At 41.0% G+C, this 22,221-nt stretch overlaps 1 protein-coding gene across 2 annotated transcripts in view; it reads right to left on the bottom strand.

The window, feature by feature from the left end:
* Positions 1-22,221, bottom strand: part of LOC114050130 (calpain-8-like) — a 118,982-nt gene that overhangs the window by 71,203 nt on the left and 25,558 nt on the right. The window lies entirely within an intron of this gene.

Below are 22,221 nucleotides of genomic sequence, written 5' to 3'. Positions count from 1 at the left end.
CTCACCTCCATTCCTTCTGAATTTCTTGTTGTTCGGTCATTTTTCAGTCATGGCTGATTCTTTGTGACCCCATTTGGGGTTTTCTTGGCAAAGATACTGGAGTGGTTTGCCATTTCCTTTTCTACCTCATTTTACAAATGAGGAAACTGAAGCAAACAGAGTTAAGTGACTTGCCCAGGGTCACACAGCTAGTAAGTGTCTGAGGCCAGATTTGAACTCAGAAAGATGAGTCTTCCTGACTCCAGGCCTGACGTTCTATCCAACGCATCACCTAGGTGCCCTCTGAATTTCTAGTTTCCTTCAAAATGCAACTCATGTAACACATCCTACATGAGAGTTTTTGTGATACTCTAAATCTTCCCCTCCACTCCCCTACCACCACCTGGCCTTGGATTTGCTTTATATTTATTTTGCATTTACTTATATACACATGTATTGTTTCCTTCAATAGGACATAACCTCCTTGAGGTGAGGGACTGTCTAGTTTTTGTCTTTGTAATAAATGATATTGGCAATCGATTGATTGAAACACACACGCCAACATCCTGGACAGAAAGTTGAGTTGTCAGTGTGATATGGTAAAAAGAACACTGACTGGAACCAGAGGAATTGGGTTCAAATCCTGACTCTGCCCTTACTACCTCTGTGACCTTGAGCAAGCCACTTAACTTCTGTGGTCATCACTTTCCTCCTCAATGGAATGAGAGGGCGAGATTAGGTACTATCCAAAGTTCCTTCTGCCAATTTGAATCTATGTTCTATGTATTCAATACATTTTTTCTTTTAAAATTTGTTGGAGCAAATTACACTGTGCCCATTTTTTATCTGCTCAGCTGTACATGTTATCTAACTCAATAGATGGTAAACTCCTTGAAGGAGGAAAATGGAAGAGAAGAAGCATTTATTAAGTGCCTACTATGGGCCAGGCACTGTGCTAAATGTTTTTACAAATACTATCTCTTTTGATCCTCACAGCAACCCTGGGAGGTAAATGCTATTATTAGCCCCATTTTATAGATAAGGAAACTGAGGCAGACTGAAGTTAAGTGACTTGCCCAAGGTCACACAGCTAGTAAGTGTTTCAGGCTGGATTTCAGTTCAGGTCTTCCTTAATCCAGACCCATCACTCTATCCACCTTGGCACCTGGCTGCCTCTGAGGTCAAGGAACTCTTCATTTTTGTCTTTGTAGACAATCAACAAAACAATAAATCAAGCCCTGATTGTTAGCCACATTGAAAATTTAACAATCGGCTTTTATCAGTTTGGGCTGACTCCAACACACCCCTATATCTCAACCAATATCAGGGCAGCTTCACTGAACTTCACAGTCCCTCACTTATGTGGGACCATGTTGCCCAAGAGAAGCAAAGTGAGTTAAGCCAAGTACTTCTGCAAGAGGACTTTCTCACCAAGAGGATGTGGCTGGAGGGCAGTTGGATGGAGCCCAGGCCTGGAAACCAAGCATCTTGGGTTCTCTTTTCTGTTCTGCCACTGACCTGATGAGGCCCCAATGCTCAGTGTTCATCTTTGCCACCCCCACCTCTTTCCTTCTGAGTTACCTCCTGATAGTACCAATCCAAAGTGTTTTTATGATGCCCTGGAAGTTATATAGGGCCAAAGACCTGTGGTGCAACTCAACTACTCAGTGCTGATGGAGTTACAATGATTAGTGATAAGGATATGATCCTAGAGAGATGGGCTGAACACTCCCATAGTGTTCTCAATAGACCATCATCAATCAGTGCTGAAGCCATTGACCATTTACCTCTGCTTTAGTCAAATTTCCAACTGAAGAAGAGTTTTGAATGCTATTAGGTTCCTTTCCTGAGGCAAAGCACCTGATCCTGATTCTATTACAGCTGAGATTTAAAAGGGGGGAGGGTTTCACTGCTCATACAAAAGCTGACTGAAATTTTCCAAGTTATATGGCAAAAAGAGGTTATCCCCCAGGAGTTCAAGGATGCCTCCATTGCCCATCTCTATAAAGGTAAACAGATTCTCCTGTGACATTCTTAGGGTGGGGAGGGTCTCTTAGTCGTTACTGGCAAGATTCTTGCCAGAGTCCTCCTTAATGGGATGATCTTTCACCTGGAAGATGGTTATCTTCCTTGAGAGCCAATGTGGCTTCAGGAAGGACTTATGAATGGTTGATATGGTGTTTGCTGCCCAGCAACTCCAGGAGAAATGCCAGGAGCAGAACAGAGGTCTGTACACAATGTTTGTCGATCTGACCAAGGCCTTTGAGACTGTCGGTCATGAGGGCTCATGGAAAATTATGTCAAAATTTGGGTGATCAGAGTTCATCAGTATTATTCACCAGTTTCATGATGGCATGCTTGCCTGGGTTCTGGATAATGGACGATGCTCTCACACTTTCCCAGTCACCACTGGAGTGAAACAAGGCTGGCTGTGAACTTGCTCCCATGCTTTTTAGCATGATGTTTTCAGCCATGTTGTCAAATGCCTTCAGTGAGGATGAACACAGCACTGCACTGATGATCAATTATTTAACTTGAAAGGGCTACAAGCCAAGACTAAAATGGAGGGAGAGTTTGTGTATGATTTTTTATTCACAGATGATTGAGTACCCAATGCAGCCTCTGAAGCTGAGATGCAACAAAGTATGGATCAATTTTCCTCTGCTTGTGCTAATTTTGGCCTAACAATTAACATTAAGAAAACACAGGTGCTCCACCAGCCAGCACTACGCCATCCATACGTGGAACCATCGATTACAGCAAGTGGAGAAGTTTTGAATACTGTGGTTAAGTTCACTTACCTTGGCAGTGTGCTTTCCAGGGATGTACACAATGATAATGAGGTTGACTCATGCATTGCCAGAGCTAGCTCAGTGTTTGGGAGACTTCAAAGGAAAGTGTGGGAGAGAAGAGGTAGTAGAATGACTACCAAACTGAAGATCTACAGGGCTGTTGTGTTGACCTTATTGTTGTATGCCTGTGAAACCTGGACAGTGTAACCGCACCATGCCAGGAAACTGAATCACTTCCATTGGAATTGTCTTAGGAAGATTCTAAAGATCACCTGGCAGGATAAGATTGCAGACACTGAGGTCCTTTCTCAAACTAAACTGCCAAGCATTCAAACTCTACTGCAGAGAGTGCAACTCCAATGGGCTGGCCACGTTGTTCAAATGCCAAAGGTATGCTTGCCTAAAAAACTATTTTACAGAGAACTCACACAGGGCAAGCACTCACATGGTGGTCAGGAGATACAAGGACACTCTCAAGGTCTCCCTGAAGAACTTTGGAATTGATTGTGTGATGTGGGAGCCACTGGCACAGGACCACCCAGCATGGTTGATCCTCATCAGAAGGTGCTGTGCTCTATGAGGAAAGCAAAATTGAAGTAGCTCAAAAGAAACACGAGATGCTCGAATTTAGAGAATCCACTCCAAACGTTTACATGGACTTTTTGTGCCCGACCTGTGACAGAGCACTCCAAATTCATATTGGTCTGATCAGCCACGGTTGGACACACTGTGACTTGACTCTAACATAGTGATGTCATTTTGGTCCTCTTCGAGAGCGAAGGCCAACAACCAGCCAACCAACCATGGATCCTGCAAGTGCACAGTTGTTTGCATGTGGTCTCCCCCATTAGAATATGAGATCCTGGTGGGTCGGGCCTGTGTTTTTGCCTTTATTTGTATCTCCATTGCTTAGCACAGAGCCCAACACATGATAAGTACTTCAATGCTTGTTGACTGACTGACTGATTGATTGGCTGGCTGCTACCCCTGCCTCTGGAGAGCTGCTAGCCTGTTTGTAGGTTCAACTTTCCACTGGAAAGGATCAGAAAGATCAGACAAAATTCTGTGCTGACTATTGCCCCAGTTCCTTTCCTCAGAACATTTAGAAACAAACCCCTGGTAGGGAATACTATTATCCCCAGCTAATGAGGAGGATGAACACGGAGCAATGGGACCTCATCAGGTCAGTGGCAGAACAGGAAAGAGAACCCAAGATGCTTGGTTTCCAGTTCTGGGCTCCATCCAACAGCCCTCCAGTCACATTCCCTTGGCATTACCATTCAATGCACAGCAAAAAAATATTCTTCAATTGCTGACACGCTGACATCAAACAAGGCTTACCAGCTGGAAAGGAGTTTAATTTTCTTTTCATCTGGTCCACTACTGACATTTCTCAAAATCTGCCCTGCTCTTTCAGCAAGCACTTAGGCTCTGAAGGGTTGTACAGGGCATGCTGCTAGATCCCTGCTGGTTAGTGTCTGAGATGAGAGTAAGGTAATAAGACTGATTCTTTAATAAACACACCAGAATTCATACATACAAATGAGTGTTGGCCCTGTCACGGAAGTCACCTTGGGAGAATAAGGCACAGTGGTGGCAAATCTTTGATGTAGAGTGGAAATAGCCTTGGATGTAAGAATAAGATGCTCTGGGCTTAAGTCCCAGCTCTTCCATTTACTAGGGGAAGATGTAATTGTGGTCAAGCCTCTTTAACACTTGGTTTTCTCATCTATAAAATGGGCATAATAATTCTTGTACTGTTTACCTCACTTTGTTGACCTTAGGCAAGAACTTAGTAAGCCATGAAACATTATTTAAAATTTACAATTATTGTTATTATTATGTTCATCCTATGAGGACGGATTTAATATTTGGAACTAAACACAAGTCATTCAGAGTTAACTCTGGTAAGATGAGGGACCAATAACAGTAAGCATGTATTAAGTACCTACTAGGCACTAGGCACCAGACTAAGAGCTGGGAAACAAAGACAGTCCTTGCCCTCAAGGGGTTTACATTCTACTTGGGGGAAACAATATATGCCTATCTGAAATACACAAAAATAAATACAAACTAACTTTAATGGGGGTAGGGGAAACACTAACAACTGAGGGAAGTGGTAGCAGGAGCTAAACCTTAAAGGAAGCTAGGGATTTTAAGAGCCAAAGTTTAGAATTAAAGGAGAATCTTCCCGGGATCAGGACAGTCTGAGCAAAGGCTAAGAGGAAGGCACTAGCATTTCATGAATGGGGAACAGCAAATGGGCCAGTTCCATTAGAACGGAGCGGGTATGGGAGAGTGATGTGAGATCAATCTGGAAAGATAGGTTCGAGCCTATCTTTGACTTTAAATAGAAATAGAAGAATTTCTATTTTGTACTAGAGCAATGAGCAAGGAAGTGGTATAGTCAGAACTGTGCTCTAGGAATATCTATCAGGAAGCTGTGTGTAGGATGTCTTGAAGAAAGGACAGCCTGGAATCAGGAAGACTAATTAGGAGGCTACTGCAATAGTCCAGGCAAAAGGCCATCAGGGTCTTAAAGAAGATGGCCGTTGCATGAGTAGAAAGAAGGGGACAGATATGAGAGATGCTGTTCGGGATGAACAGACCAAAGTTGGCAACTGATGAGAGAGAGAGACAGAGACAAAGAGAGAGACAGAGAGAGACAAAGAGACACAGAGAGAGACAGAGACAGAGAGAGAGAGAGAGAGAGATCAAAGATGATTCTGAGGTTGTGAACCTGGGTGACTGACTGAAAGGATGACAGAGCCCTTAACTGAAATAGGGAAGTTAAGAAGAGGGGTGGATTTTAGGAGGAAGACTATGAATTCTGTTTTGTGCATGTTGAGTTTAAGATGCCTATGGGAAATTAAGATGGTCCAATTGATATACAATCTAGCTTCCACTAGAGCTATATCAGGGACAGCTAGGTGGCATAGTGGATATTGTACTGGGCTTGAAGTCATAAAGACCTGAGTTCAAATAGAAAAGCCTAATGGCTGGCCTAATGACCGGACTTGGACTCAGGAAGACTCATCTTCATGAGTTCAAATCCAGGCTCAGACACTTATTAGCTATGTGATCTTTGGCAAGTCACTTAACCTTGTTTGCCTCAGTTTCCTTATCTGTCAAATGAGCTGGAGAAGGAAATGGCAAACCACTCCAGTATCTCTGCCAAGAAAATACCAGATGGGGTCACGAAGAGTCAGACATGATTGAAACAAGTGTACAACAGCAAAATCTGCAGATTTGGGAGCCATCTGCATAGAGATGACATCTGAACCCATGGAAGGTAATGAGATCTCCAAGAAAGGCACATCGAAGGAGAAGAAAGAGGTCAGGACAGAGTCCTATGGTATACTCACATACAGAAAACCAATTGGGTAATACTATTTTTCTTATCAAAATGAGGTGTACCGATGAAGTCTGTCAGCCTTAAAGTAGGGTATAAATGTGACCTACTACTACTCTTGGTACCTCCACCACCACCGCTGCCGCCACCACCACCAATTTTAATTATGTGCATGTGATTTAAACTAGATCTGAAAGGAATTCTAAAATTGTGCTGAAAATGTTTTGAGCAATAGCAACTGTTACTGACATAAGCATATATCCTTACAAGGGGACTACTTTGAAAGGAACAACATTCATTTGGCTGTAAACAATTTAATGTATTTCTTTAGTGTTCAAAACTTCTTTATAGACAGAGCTCATACATCTTTCCCTTCCTCTCTTATCAGACTCTTCCATGCATCTTGTACATAGAACCATAAGATCATAGTTCTAGAGTTGTAAGCAACCTCAAAGATCATCTATTCCAAACTCTTCATTTTAAAAATGAGGAAAGTGGAGACCAGGAAGGTCTCCTGAGAGGCAGCAGAGTAGATCAGATGGGGCATTGGGCTTGGAGTCAGAAAGACCTGGGTTCAAGTCCTGACTCAAATGCTTACTAGCCATATGACCATGGACAAGTCACTTAAATGATTTGTACCTCAATTTCCTCATCTTTAACATGACAGTATTAGCATCAGTGGTCTCTGAGGTCACTTGCCCAAGGTCACACAGGGAGTAAATGTCAAGAGGCAGGATTTGAATCCAGGTCCTCCAGTATCTGTATCTATTATACCATACTACTACGTTCAGCACTATTATATAGGATTCATAGAGTTTTCCATCATTAATTCCATTTCATGCTGATCACTGTTTTATTTTCCCTCAGCATCTGTGTTATACAGTTTTGACTATGGTATTGAAAATATTGATTTATACTTATTTCATATGAATTTTTCTTAATGTTATTTTAAGAGTACTCCTGATATTAATATGTCTATTTTCCATGAGTTACCTTACCAAGCACGTGTTTACCAGAGTGAGCCCATTTGCCAAAAAGAGCCAGTGAGGAGTCTGCAGTGAGCTAAAGTCTTGCTCACTCCCATATGCCTTTGCTGGTGTTCGCTGACTGACCTTACTGCGCTGTTCCTCACCCCCACCCCCACCCCCCCACACACACACACAAAACTGGCCCGAATCAGCCTTGTGGTCAACTGTTCCTGCAAAACATCCTGCTTCTGTGTCCCTGGGAAAGATTGTCCATTCTCTTTCCCAACCTCTCCCTGAACCTCCCCTTTGTGATTTTCAAGCATAAATCTTCCATGCCTTTCCTGAGCTGTGGACTCCATACCTTATACTGGGGGCCTCAGCACTAGTGTCTGATTTTCCTCCTAATCAAACTTTTCTGCTTTCAACCCAGATTGGACTGCTCTGCATTTTGAGGGGTGGGCTTTGCCCCGTTGACATTGTAATCATAATGGGCTTTTATCTCATATATCATATGCCAAGCACAATGGTGAATGGACATAGCAGGTACTCCATAAAGGAAATTAATGTAGTTCATGATTGTTTAAATGAAAATATTCACATTTCCCCTGATATTTTGCCATCATTTGGAATCTCCACTTACGGTTAAGGATATAAACAAAAGAACTGAAATGGGAGGCATGGGATATTTTCCAATCACAGCCAGAATGAGAACTCAAAGTGGCTTTCTTACATGATAAGCTCTTAGCAGGAGCACCCTCCCCCAACCATTTAGCTTACTCCCTACAACAACAAATTCAGGGCCATATACAACTCTGTGTTCTAGAGGAGATGCCAGCATATAGTGAGAGTTTGAACTAGATGTCCTTAAATATCCCTTCCAACCAAAAAGTCTGATTCCAAATAGGTGCTAAAAACAAGAAATACTTTTTAATAGTGATGTTGACATGGTCCATGCCCCCAAAGAAATGTCTAATCTATGTGGACATAAGGCATACAATCATAAACATAGAAATAATGAAAAGAAGGCACATGAAAAGGATGACATGAGCCTCCTCTAAGTGCTATAGGAAGGTGCCATGTTTTTGCCTTTCTTTTGCATAGCACCTTGCTCATAGCAAGAACTTAATAAATGCTTATTGAGTGATGATAGGAACTCAGTGGAAGATTATCCTTGCTAAGAGTGCTTCCAGGCAGCAGAATCAGCTCCTTGGCTGATAAGAGACAGTTCCCTCTATCTTCCCAATGATCTTCTCAAATGTTCAAATGGATCTGTGATTTCAGCTATTCAGAAATTCCCTCCACAGTGCAGATCAACATCATCCATTCCAATTCTTTTCCATTCCTCCCAGAAGTTCACCACATTATCCTCACTTTCTTCTGAAATGAGTATGAGCGAAACAATCAGGCTGTCCACTGTCATCCCTTATTCCTGTCTTGTAACCAGCCCATCTTCTCTTCCTGTTATATACTACTCTTGAATGACACCTTTTATGCTTATTCTTCTTTAAAGTTCCGTATTTCTTATATTTGAAACCCTATTCATATCCAACAGGCACCTCTACATTGCCTTCCATATAATGTTTATTTTAAATTCTCTGGAGACAGTTGTATTCTGTGTCTCACCGGCATATAGCAACGCTGGTAAAACATCTGTACTAAAAACAGTACAGTCTTTGCTTTCGTGAGTTTAGGGTCATCAAAGGAGGCTGTAATTTCTTGAAAAAAATCCAACCCACCCTCATCCTTCTGTTCAACTCTGGACCCAACTTGTCCATCTGTTCTCTTCCCCAGATGTACATACTGATGGATGAGCTTGGTAAGTTATACATCCAAATGAAATCTTGGCAACACCCATCCTTCATCCATTTGGTCTTTCCTATGTGGATGGTCAGGCTAAACTCCTTTGAGTAATTACAGCTACATCCCAGGAGACTCTGCAGTGTCCTGGATACAATCAGTATGATGTCAAGGGCAGAAAAGAGCATCTAGAGGACCTCACCATGCACAGGGAATTACTCTTTAGCCTGGACTCTGCAATGAATCTCTTCTATCACAATGGTGAGCATCATCGGTGAGTGTACATCTCCTTGTTTTCTGCCTCATCTGATGTATATTATCAGGTGGTTGTTAAATAAGGTAGGAGACTAAGGAAGCTGCCCTAACCTCCGGTATAAAGATAATGAAAATAAGTCACCCTACACAAGGGATATACGCATATACACATATATGCATACACATGCATATGTCTAGATACACACAGAAAGATATACAAAGAGGGTTTGCTTGGCTCACAAAATATAGTTGTCAAACACAGGGCAAGGATACTAAATAAGACCCAAGAGAAGTTGTAGTCAGTAAACAGGCTCTGACTACCTCTCTCTATTTCCCCACAGTAACAAACATCCCAGGTTCTAATCTCATAGAAGTAGAAACAGATCCCTGCTGCCCACATATTAACTTAGAAAAGCACAAATTAACATTTTCTCTGTTGTATTTTTATTTATTTCATTAAATATTTCCCAATTACATTTTAATCTGGTTCACCTGGGAGTTTTGCAGTTGTTTTCAGCCTCTAGTTTGATGCCTCTGTTCCAAGGAGCCTGGAATGGTTGGTCATACATGGTGGCATATCCAGAACGAATCAAGCACAATAAATCCTATTGGAACAAGGCCTAGGGAATCATAGGGACCCAGACTCGAGAAATCATCTAATCCAATCTTCTCATTTTATAGATGAGGAAACTGAGATCCAGAGAAACAAAATTATTTTTGCTCCAGGTCACACAGATAGCCAACAGAGAACTGGTATTTGAACTCAGATCCTGGGAGTGTAACTCCTTTTCCCTTTGTCACTAGAAGTCTTTTTTGGAACCTAATCTAAGCCCATATGAAAGGCTCTGCTGGCATCCAGACTGTTTACTCTTCCTCACACAGCACAGCCCAGACAAAGAGAAATGCATCCTTGAGGGGCATCTCCTGCTCCTAATTAGTAAAGATTAGTAGTCATAGTGTCAACACTGGTTTAATCCATTGACCTTATTACAGCCTCTGCAGTTCAAGGATTAAAGCAGCTAGCTCTCTGAGTTCCTGAAGCCTACAAATGTATGTGTGAGTTAAATGAACTAAAAAGAACTGGAAATAAAGTGGGTTCTCATTGATTAAAGAGTGACTGAATAAACCATGTTATATCCAAACTATCTTTTCAGGCTTATTACATATAACTCCCCTTCACATACTTGACAGTCCAGCCAAAATGGTGTACGTGGCAGTCTGTTTCCCATCTCTCTACCTTTGTACAGTTCATCCCTCATGCCTGGAATGCCCTCTTTCCTTTCAGAATCCCTAGCATCCTCCAAAACTCAACTCAAGCACCACTTCCTACATGAGGGCTTTCTCTGATCTCCCCAGTCAATAGTACCCTCCTCTCCAAATTATCTTCTATGTACTTTTTTATCTTGTCCTTACTTCTCTGAGCACGGGTTGTTTCCCTCTAATAGAATGTAAGCTCCTTGAGGCCAGAAATGGTTTTATTTTTGTCTTTGTATCCCCTAGCACCTGCCATAGTACCTGGCACAGAGTAAGGATTTAATAATGCTTGGTGATCAACAGATGGATATAATGGGATATTATTGCACAGTAAGAAAATATCAATATGAGGAATTCAGAGAAACATGGGAAGACTTGTGTTAACAGATGCAGATTGAAAAAAGTAAAGCCAGAAGAACAATATCAACAACTACAATAATATAAATGAGAAGATCCTTAAAAGGAAGCCAGGCTCTAAATAACTAAAAAACAAATACTGACCATGGTTAATGTAACATACTTCCCTCCTCTCAGCAGAGATGCAAGGTCTTTGAAGGCAGAATATTGCTCATATTATCAGAGGTAGTATTTATATCCACTGTTTTTACTTAACTGTTTTTCTATGTTACAAAGAGGAAGTCAATTTAGATGGGTAAGGAGAGCAGAACACATATTCATAAATAACCATAACATAATAATAATAGCATTTATATCATACTTTAAGGTTTGCAAAGTACTTTACAAATGTTATGTACCTCATTTGATCCTCACAAAACCCTATGAAGTATCGGCTATTATGATCCCCATTTTACAGATGAGGAAACTGAAGCAGATAGAAGTTAAGTGACTATCCCAGAATTACACAGTTCAGAAGTGTCTGAGCTTTTAAGTCAAGTCTTCTTGACTCCAAGCCCAGTGTTCTAGCCACTGCACTGTACTACCTAGCTGCCTATTAAATCAAAGTACATTAAAACTTGTTTTTAAAATAAAGTAAAAGGTGGCCCATGATGCTTGCTGCTAAATCCTAAAGTCAATAGGTTCAATGAGGGATTGGTTGTTGTCCTTCATTCTCAGAGAACCAAAATGACATCGGTATGTTAGAGTCAAGTTATGGTGTGTCCCACTGTAACTGATCAGACCAATATGAGCTTAGAATGCTCTACCACAGGTCAGGCACAAATAGTCCATGTGAACATTTGGGGTGGATTCTCTAAATCTTCGCATCTTACATTTCTCTTGAGCTATTTCGATTCTGCTTTGTTCATAGAGCACAGCATCTTCTCTAATGAAGGCAAACCATGCTGCGTGGTCCTGTGCCAGTGTCTCCCACATCAAACAATCAATTCCAAAGTTCTTAAGAGAGACCTTGAGAGTGTCCTTGTATCGCTTTTTCTAACCACCAAGTGAGCGCTTGCCCTGTGTGAGCTCTTCATAAAATAGTCTTTTGGGTAAGCATATGTTTAGCATTCAAACAAAGTGGCCAGCCTATCAGTATTTCACTCTCTGCAGTAGAGTTTGAATGCTTGGAAGTTTAGTTTGAGAAAGGACCTCAGTGTCTGCAATCTTATCCTGCCAGGTGATCTTCAGAATCTTTCTAAGACAACTCCAGTGGAAGTGATTCAGTTTCCTGGCATGGTGTGGTTACACTGTCCAGGTTTCACAGGCATACAACAATAAGATCAACCCAACAGCTCTGTAGATCTTCAGTTTGGTAGTCATTCTACTACCTCTTCTCTCCCACACTTTCCTTTGGGGCCTCCCAAACACTGAGCTAGCTCTGGCAATGCATGAGTCAACCTCATTATCATTGTGTACATCCCTGGAAAGTATACTGCCAAGGTAAGTGAACTTAACCACAGTATTCAAAACTTCTCCATTTGCTGTAATCGATGGTTCCACATATAGATGGTGTGGTGCTGACTGGTCTAGCTCTTTCACTAATTAGCTATGTGATCTGGGGTAAGTCACTTCACTTCTGGGCCTCATTTTCTCCATCTGTAAAATGAGGGGTTTAGATCAGATGATCTCTAAGTTCCCTTGCAGCTCTAATGAATATTAACAATGCTAGGTGCTGTTTCCTAGAATGCATCATTCCTTGACATCACAGGTATCTGAAGGCCATCGGGGTCTATGAAACCATGCTCTAATAGGACAAAGGTAATATATAGAGGAAATTCTATCAAATAACCCCATATCAAAGACCAGCCCTGGAAATTACTGGTATTTTTCTGAGCAGTGGCACTGTGACTCATTTGTGGCATCTATTATTTTTATATCCCCAAAATAACTCCTTTCAAAACTGGGCCACATAATAAAGAGCACTAAGTAATCCACTTTCTAGGCCCCCCACAGGTCAGCCTTGCACCAAAGCTCCCTGGTTCCCATGGTGATGCGGAAGGCTCTTCTCAGGCACTGACAGTCAGGTAGGGACAGCCCAGTGGGACCAGGAGGCAAACTCATTTGAACATTTGGATGAAGATGATTCTGTGTCAGGGGAGGACTTCAGCTTCCAGGGAGTTACTGAGTTACCGCACAGAGAATTAATGCAGTTAGAGCAGACAAAGAAGAAAAAGGTTGACAAGTTATCTTTGGATCAGAGGCCTTCTTGGTTGACCTTCTGAGTTACCATTTTAAAATCCCGTTTACTGTTGAAAGAACTTATTCTGATTATTTCCAAGTTGTTTGTTGTTTGGTTTTTCCAGTTATTCATAATGCTGGCCAGGTCAATTCTCATCTAATTTCTGCCACTGTCTAAGGAATAAAGTTCAATGTCATGAAACTCCACTTCTGGATTTCCTGCTTTTTAGTGTTATAAACCACACCCTTAGCACTAAAGGGAGGTGGAAAATCCTTAGGAGAAGATTAGAAAAAATGGATTTGATTTACCCAAGGGATAAGTCACTAAATAAATATATTTGTGGCTTATGTAAATACATCTTAAGCCAGTTTCAGGGGAAAGTGCTTCACTTACTGAGTTTAATTATAATGTCTTTTGTGATTCAAAATTATGATGAAAAACTGGAACCACAAGATCTAACGTAGAAATAATTGAGTGTAGGAGCTGTGTTGTATTCAGCTAACAAAGAGGAGTTGTATTGTATGGAATTAACTCCAGTCCTGGTGGAATTCACTGTGAATATTTAAAGAAGAGATACACCCTCAGTATCCTTAAGGTCTGTTAACTGGGTTCAAAGTTTGCAACCTTCAGCATTAAGTCTTCCTCCCCAAAAGTGATTGAGTTATAGAGTTGGGGCTGGGTTTTATAGACCAGAGGTTTCTCTATTAAAACAGAAATGTAGGGTCTTAACTACTATAATGGAAGACAATAAGGATTCCTTGGGACTTGGAGTTGGGCAGTGGGGGAATGAGGAGGGCCTTTAATCAAAAATTGTCATGGAGCATTATAACTGGAAATAAGGTTAGAGATTAGCTAAATCAAGAGAAAACAAGAGTAAACAAGCGTTAGAGAGGTCAGATGACTTGTCCATGACACACAGTAAGCTAGTGGTAGAGACGTGTTTAGAATTCAGGTGTCTTGACTTTAGGTCCAATCCTCTTCTCATTATACCAACAAAGAATTATGGTGGACTTCATATATCCAGGTGGAATAGGCTCATGCTGGGAGGGAAATAAGGAATGAAGAACTAAAAGACGTTTTTCAAAAGATGCCACGATGGTCACACAGTCAGAGTAATCTTCAACTCACCATAATGCAGATGACCCTCAAAGCTAAAACTTTATCCCCAACCACAGAATAACAGAACCTCCAAGCTGGAAGATAATTCAGAGGCCACCTGGCCCAATGAATAACAAACCCCTCTCTACAACATGTATGGCAAGTGGCCATCCAGCCTTCACTGGAAGACCCTGATGACGGGAACATACCACCTCTTCTAGCAGCCCTTTCCCACTTTTGGACAGCTCTAACTGGAAGGCAGTTGAAGCTGCATGGGCTGCCATTAAGCCTAAATTTGCTTCTCGTAAGCCCCAGTCATTACACCCAGTTCTAAGGTCTGAAGCCAAGCTAATCCTTTCTCTATACAAGTGGTGTTAAACCCAAATAGAAACAGGGCCACTAAACCCTACATAACGATTCCTGCAGGCCATATATCAACTTAGAAAACTATGTATGTTTACATATTTCTTTTTTGCTACATAATACCCTTAATATGTGAAGACAACAATCATGTATCCCTCCATTGTCATCTCTTCTTGGCTAAATATCACGTCTTCAACCAAACCTCATATGACAAGAATTAGAAGCCCATAATTTTTCTCCAGATGATCTCTAACTTCTCAATAGCTTTCTTAAAACTGGGCTTACAAACAGAATTAGACACTATGCTCTAGATGCAGTCTCAACAGGGCACAGTTCAACAATACTATCATGTCCCTAGTCAATTAAGCAAGCAAGTATCTATTAAGTACTAACTATGTGCCAAGCACTTTGTTTCCCCAAAGACAACGCCTGCATACACAAAGACAACAAAAGAAACAATCTCTACTCTCTTACTGTTCTTCAGTCATTTAGTCATGTTCAACTCTTCATGACCCTATGGACCCTAGCATGCCAGAAACTTCTATCTTCCACTGTTCTCTAGAAGCTTACATTCTTTCTTCAAATTTTTTATTTATTTTATTCTGAACTTAAGAAATAAAACAAGCACTTCCATAATATGGTAGAATAGAAAAAAAGATGATGAAACTGCAAATCTCTTACGTACAACTTGCTATTTTCTTTTAAATATATAATAAAGTTATCATGTAACTTTCTTTTATTTTCCTTTTTTTCTTCCCTCCCCCCATCCTAGAGATGGCATTAGACACAAATATATACATGTATTTGTGTATATATGTATAAAACCATTCTATATACTTTTATTTATCAGTTCTTTCTCTGTATGTAGATAGTGTCTTCCTTCATATGTCTTTTGTAGTTAATTTGGGTATTTATAATAGTCAAAATGACTTAATCGCTCAAAATTATTTTTAAAACAATATTATTGTTACTATATACAACACTCTTGGTTTTGCTCATTACATTCTAATGGGGCAGACAACAAGTGCAGACAGGATTGATATAAAGAAAATAATTTAAGTCAGTAAGGGAGGGAAGGTAGTAGCAGTTGGGGGGAGGGCCAGAAAAGGCTTCTGGTACTTAAGCTGGGTCTTGAAGAAAGAAAGGAAGGATTTCTAGGAGGCAAAGGTAAAGAGGGATTGCATTCCAGGCAGAAGAGAATGAGATCAAGACACTGTGAGGGGTTGGCTTGTCAACAAGAAGGGCCACCTCATTCTCAGAGACTGGGGGAATTGAGGGATGAGGTCAAGGTGTTTTGAGATGAAAAGGAGAAAAGGAAGCTCTTGGCAAATGACCTCAATTTTCTCAATAAAATAAGAGGAGCAAACCTCAGCTAAGGGAGTGGGGAGAAGGGAAAGTTAGAAAGAAATAAGAGAAAAATTTGAAATAGTTTCTATGGAAAGTGAGATAGGGAATCATTTAGTGAAGAATAAAAGGATTGCCTTGCTGTAGAGAGGGCCCAAATGAAGTTGAATAACCTGAATTTAGAGTGTGTCCAGTTAGCATGGTTGTATTATTTCCTCCAAATCCATTCAGCAACAGAGTAGGAGTGGAAGAACCAAATGGTAGGAATAGTCTAGGGCTAGGGTTTAGCAAGGGATAGAGGAGAAAGGACAATGGAGTGAAAGATTATCCAGTAGATGACTGTATAAAGTTGAATAGAATAAAGATCTGGAAGAGAAGAATGTGAAATCAGGGCTTAGATTCTTACAATCTAGCCACTGCTGAGATTCTTACAATCTAGTCAATAGCTCACAGATGCTCAGATTCCTTAAGACTTTGGCTAATATGGTGGATCTTTAATAAACCTTGTTTTTGGCTGAAAAAAAAAAGAATGTAAAATCAGAGCAGGGTGATTGGGTGAATAATAAGAGGTAGAGGAACTGGAGATCAAGATGAGGGTGAAGCATAGGTCTAGGAGGGGTAAGGCTTAGGAAGAAATGAAATAATAGGAGGGTATGGTCAGATCGAGAAAAGGCAGAGTTCTTCATTAAGGAAATGAGACACCTATGGAGCAATGCAATTGAGCAGGTAAATATCAAAATGAGTGGCTAAGGGGGAATAAGGAGTAGTCCTAGGCACTGTGATTTTTTTAAGGCAGCCTAAGATTGTGTTAGCCCTCTTGGTCATTATGTCACACTACTATCTCATATTTAGTTCACAGTCTGCTAAAGACCCCCAGGCTTTTTTATTTTCAGATGAACAGGTCTAGCCATACCTCACCCATCTTGTAAAGTCAATTCTTTGAACTCAACTATAAAGTCATAAAATCTTAGATTTGAAAATGAAGGAGACCCACAAGGTCATCTAATACAACTAATTTATTTTACAGATGAGGAAACTGAGGCCAAGAAGGGTTCCATGACTTGCACAAGATCACAAAGATCCTAAGTGGCAGAGCAAGGATTCAAACCCAAGTCCTCTGACAATAAATTCAGTACTCTTTCTATTTCACTGTTTCATCTTTTTACATACAATCCCTTGAAATTATTTGTCTTCCTTGATTTTAAACTTCCTGCTCACTGCTTCCCGTCCTTCCATTTTCCCCCTTACCTCACTCTTCGTAAACCTGCTCTTCAGCCCCTCCACTGCACTCTGTTTTTCCAATCACCTCAATTTTCACCTCACTTTTCCCCTTTCACAGTCCTGGCTTGCTGGTGACCAGTCAGTTCAGCTATACACTATTGAATCCCTTGTTCTCCCACGATCTGCCTTCCTTATTCACACCCCTGTTCTACTTGCTGAATATGCCCAGTGGAGGTCATACCACCATGATAATTAAGTCCAACATGTTATCTAACCTCAACTGAGCTTTCGCTGCTACCTGGTAAAACTTTGATGCTTGCTTCATTGACTCTCTACCACTTCAATCAGCAGCTCTTCCAAAACTTCTCTTCTCTCTTCAAGCCTCCAATGCTTCCTTCACCCTTTCCTTCTCAATAGATGTCCTTGCCTTCCATATAGCTCATCCTTCGTGAGCTCCCTCTTTTCTTAACTCCATACCTCCCTATGGTTTCACCCATCATCCCTTTTATTCAAATCTCTGAGGAATACGTGGCACTTTTCTTTGCCAAGACCATGCCCTCTACTGGTGCCGTACAAAGATCATATCTTTTCCCATCTCCAAGAGTTCATACCTTCCATCATTCCCTTTTATGTTTAATCTCTCCCTATTTACTGGTTCTTTCCCCACTACCTACAAAAATTATCATGACTATCCCATTTAAAAAAAAACTGCACTTGATCCTTCTCCCACCCCTTATTCTCCCAAATTTCTCCTAATTCTCTCTCCTTTATATTTCTATCACTATCAAGCTTCCAGAAAGAATTATTCACACTTGCTGCCTCCATTTACTCACTATTGACTCACTTCTTAATCCCTTGCAATCTACTATTTGGCCCCACCATTCAAATTAAAATGCTCTCTCCACGGTAGCCAATGATATCTTGGCTGCCTTTCCCCAGTCTTCACCCAGATGTCATCCCCACTGCCTTACATTTGTGCAGGCCATCTCCCATGCCTAGAATCCATTTACTCCATTCTTCTGCCTATTGAAATCTTTCTTTTCCTTCCAAACAAGCCAGGCTCCATCTCTTCCACGGAGCCTTTCCTCTAAGTGATCCATTGATTTAGAGTTGGAAGGAACCTGAGAGGACATCTAACCCCACATTTTATAGTTGAAGAAACTGAAGACCAGAGAATTAAGTGATTAGCTCAAGGTCACAAAGGCAGTGATAATGGCAGGATTTGAACCCAGATCCTCTGATTCCTAATTCAGTTCTCTTTTCACTGTATCATACTGCTTCTTCACAGTCTCATATCTTTCTCTGCCTTGCCTTGCCTTTCTCCCAATTAAACTATTAAGCTCCATGAGAACAGGGACTATGTTGCCTTTCACATCAGCAGCTAGTGAGATTCTCCGCCCTGAACTGCTGTTTAATGTCTGTTGAATGAATGAGTAACAATTCCAAGAGTCAAGAAGGCTTAAATACAAAACAGTCATGAAGTGCTCATTGAGAAGAGTGTGAGGAAATCAGGCTAAGAACCAGGGTTCAAGAGCACAAGCTAAACAAAGCAGAGAAAGAAGAAGCAGGAGTCACTGGCTCAGTTGCAAAGACAGGAATTTCAATTAAAAGCCAATAGCGGTACATGTAGGACCCATACTCTTCCTATGCTAAAATTCTACGATTTCTGTTCCAGATCTACAATCCTTCACGCTATGATAAACTTCATATTTACATCTAGAGTTAACCTGAATGGAGCTGCCCCCCACAATTTTCTCTGCTTTGTGCAAGTCTCTCATTGCAAACCCCACTAGCAATGTTTGGCCTTTTACCCACCAGAATCAGAAAGAATAGAACTCATCAGAAGATTTCTAGAGGCACAGTCCAGGGAACACCAGCTATTCTGGGCGGTCAGGTGGCTCTGACAGAAATGGTGTCCACCCGAGGCCAAGGGTGAACTTAAAGCCCAGACAAGAAAGGATCCACGTTCTTTAGGGACCGAGGGGAAAAAAGAGCCCAGCCTGATCCTTGGGGGTTGGATGGAGACTGGGGAAGGAATAAAGAAATGTAGATAGGGTGGATTAACTGGAAAGAACAGTGATGGGACACCACACATACACACACACACACACAGAGACACACACACGCACATGCACATGCACACATGTGTGCACACACTTTTAGTAAAGGCTAGAAAAAAGGCTTAATGATTAGAAAGGGAGGGGAAAAGGGGGCAACTCAGTCCTTATGCCAAAGAGAATGAGTCACATGAGGTTGTATTTTTGTGACTCTCCAATTACATATAATCTGTACTCCAAGATTGCATTGCATTTGTAGTTGTTTCTTATAACAGATTCTGAGTGTGTTTGTGTGTATGTGTGTGCCCTCCTGCTATGGACCTATTGGGTAGGGGTACCACCAGAGAAGAGAAAGTGAGGACAAACTAATAGCAATCTTTGAAAGAAAAATGTCTCCATAATCCTCTGGGTGGTAACAATAGAAATGGACCCAAGCCTATTGTTTGGGAATTACTCTGGTGGAGTAGCTGTGTTAAATTACAAGTTCATATATGTCAAAGCACCCCCTTTCTCCTACAAATCCTGATTTATTATAAGAATTAGTCAGATTCTATGGGAGGCAGTGTGGTACCAAGAGAAAAGTCCTAGCCTCCGAATTCAGTCACTTCATAACTGTGTGTCCTTGGGTAGGGTACATAACTTCACTGATCCTCATTTTTTTATCTATAAAATAAGCAAAATATTCCTCTCACTTAGATCTCATTCTATTAATAGGTAAATGCCTACCCAAAACATTATTTCATGGGAACGGGGAGTAGGAATGGGCAGTGTCCCAGCTATGCTCTACTCAACTCCCAACTCCACTCTCTGGACTTCTTTTCCTTCACCTCATTAACCGTTTTGCCTCCCGCCCCCCACACACACACTCCTTTCCATCTCTCTTTTATGTTATCTTTCCCCATTAGAAGGTAAGCTCCATGAGGGCAGGGACTGTCTGGGTTGCTTCTATGTTGTATCTCCTGAGATTAGCAAATAGTCAATACTTAATAAATGGTCTATCTGTCTATTCATCATCTCATACTAACCTCAGAGGGTTTATCAAAGTCTCTAAAGAGATAATGACCTGAGTTCAAATCTGGCCTCAGACACTTGACACTTACTAGCTGTGTGACCCTGGGCAAGTCACTTAACCCCAATTGCCTCACCAAAAAAAAAGCAAAAAAAAAAAAAAGAAAGAGAGAGAGATAATGGATATGACTTTGCCATATATGTGGCAATAAATGTGTAAAATACCCAAAAAAGTCTGTAGAGGAATTAGGAGGCAGACATCAAAAATAATTCCCTAATCTTCATTTATTTTTATTATGGTCAATCATAATGATGATAATGATGAAAACTGAGATTTCTATATAATACTCTGAGGTTTATATGTTACAAATAACATATAATATCTCATTTGAGTCTCACAATAGCTAGTACAGGTAGTACAGGTAAGAGATAAGAGAACTAAGGCTCAGAGTTTAAGTGGCTTACCACAATCAAATAATTAATAAGAATATGAGGCAAGATTTGAACTCCAATCTTTCTGATTACATGTTCAGTATGCTAACCACCACACCACAAAGACTCTTAACTGAAATTCTACAAGAAATATCGGCCTCAGAGTTGTTCATGGGCCTGAAATTTGTACGAAACTAAGGGGTTCACCAGAGCACACAAGATGAAGGCAGAGCTCTGACTTAATAAGTATCATAAAGAAGAAAGGGGAATAGATACCTCATAACTATTAAACAAACTTTGACTTGGTTGGTGAATGTAGTAGCTCATAAATTCCCTCTAGTTTTGTGGATCAACCTTCCTTATGACTGCCTCTGCTATGCTCTAGAAATCCTTCTTTTTCCTGCCTGAAACCCCCTTCCTTTCCTGGAATCTTAAGATACCTGTACCTTCCATGCTAGACACTCACAGCTTCCATTCTATCCCGTAAAATTCTAGCCCTCCTAATGAAACCCTTAGACTCTTTCTGAATTTCTGAGCTGTCTTGCTGCATGACATGACAAGAGACAAAGGAGTCCCACCTACTAAATTCAAGAGGAATGTTCAGAATGTCATGTAACAACCCCCTTGAGCGGTGGTCTCTCACAGGACCATCATGGACTCCCGACTCCTTTCATAGCCTGAAATCCATTCAATGTGAGGCTCTGGTAACATCCCTATCTATATCTCTTCCCTGTCATGCTTGGGAGAGATTTGCTTTTGCCCCAGGTTGTGGGTGGAAGTGCCCGATTTTCTGGAGGTGCCAGATGTTTCCATAATTTGGAAGAACAAGTACTGCCCTAACATCATTCACTTAATACTTCTGCCTCCCTGTCCATACACCCAAATGTGTGTCTCAAGTGAAGTCATACAATTTTCCCTGAGATAAGATGAAACACATCAATTAAAGACCTATCATTTTGCTTTACCAGCAGTCTATTTGTTGTCAAGGTCCCCTTCAAGTCCCCAAACAACTGCATCAGACTAGGACATCCAGGAGAAGAAAAAAATGGGCACTAACTCCATACTGCAGTAATTAATGGGGGGGGGGAAGAGATGAAAGAGAAGGAAATAAGTAAAAATTTATCAGTTCTACGTATGACCTTTTAGTCTTGCTCTAAGTGTGATTTGATGGACCCAGGCTAGTGACCAAGGGCATGATGAGTGATGAAAACAATCTCTTCACCACAGTCCTCTCAAAGTTTTGTTAAGTGGTATTCAAGATGACTGGCAGGAACCCAAGCTAGTAACCAGGCTAATAAAACAACAAAATAAATAACAAAAATAAAACAACAAAAAAGGTTAGATTAAAAGAGCTCAATCAGCAACAGAAAAAGATATCCTAAAAACAGACCAAAAGAACCCCACCCAGTGGCTTCTCTGGCTAACTGGGTATCACTGGCTAGGGTTTGAAATCACAAAAGAGCAGAAGTACCTACCAAGGCTATGATCTAACAGAGATGAGACTCCAGAAGCTGTAGCAGACACGCCAGCTGGTGTTGGTAGAAGAGGGCAGCAGGGAGCAACATAATTGTAGCTATTACAGAGCACAGGAAAACAACACTGCAGTGAAACTAGATCAGCAAAAGACCCTGAGATCAGTAGAGAAAACTGCTCACAGACCAATGACATCAGCAGAGGTCATTAGCAGCTCTTCAGTGAAGCAAACAAGGACAAAGGAATCAGA

This window comes from Vombatus ursinus, unplaced genomic scaffold, assembly GCF_900497805.2.
Source record: "Vombatus ursinus unplaced genomic scaffold, bare-nosed wombat genome assembly UNPS02014798.1, whole genome shotgun sequence".
Classification (NCBI taxonomy): domain Eukaryota; kingdom Metazoa; phylum Chordata; class Mammalia; order Diprotodontia; family Vombatidae; genus Vombatus; species Vombatus ursinus.
Note: the sequence above shows the minus strand (reverse complement) of the source record. Positions and strands in the feature narration are given on the sequence as shown.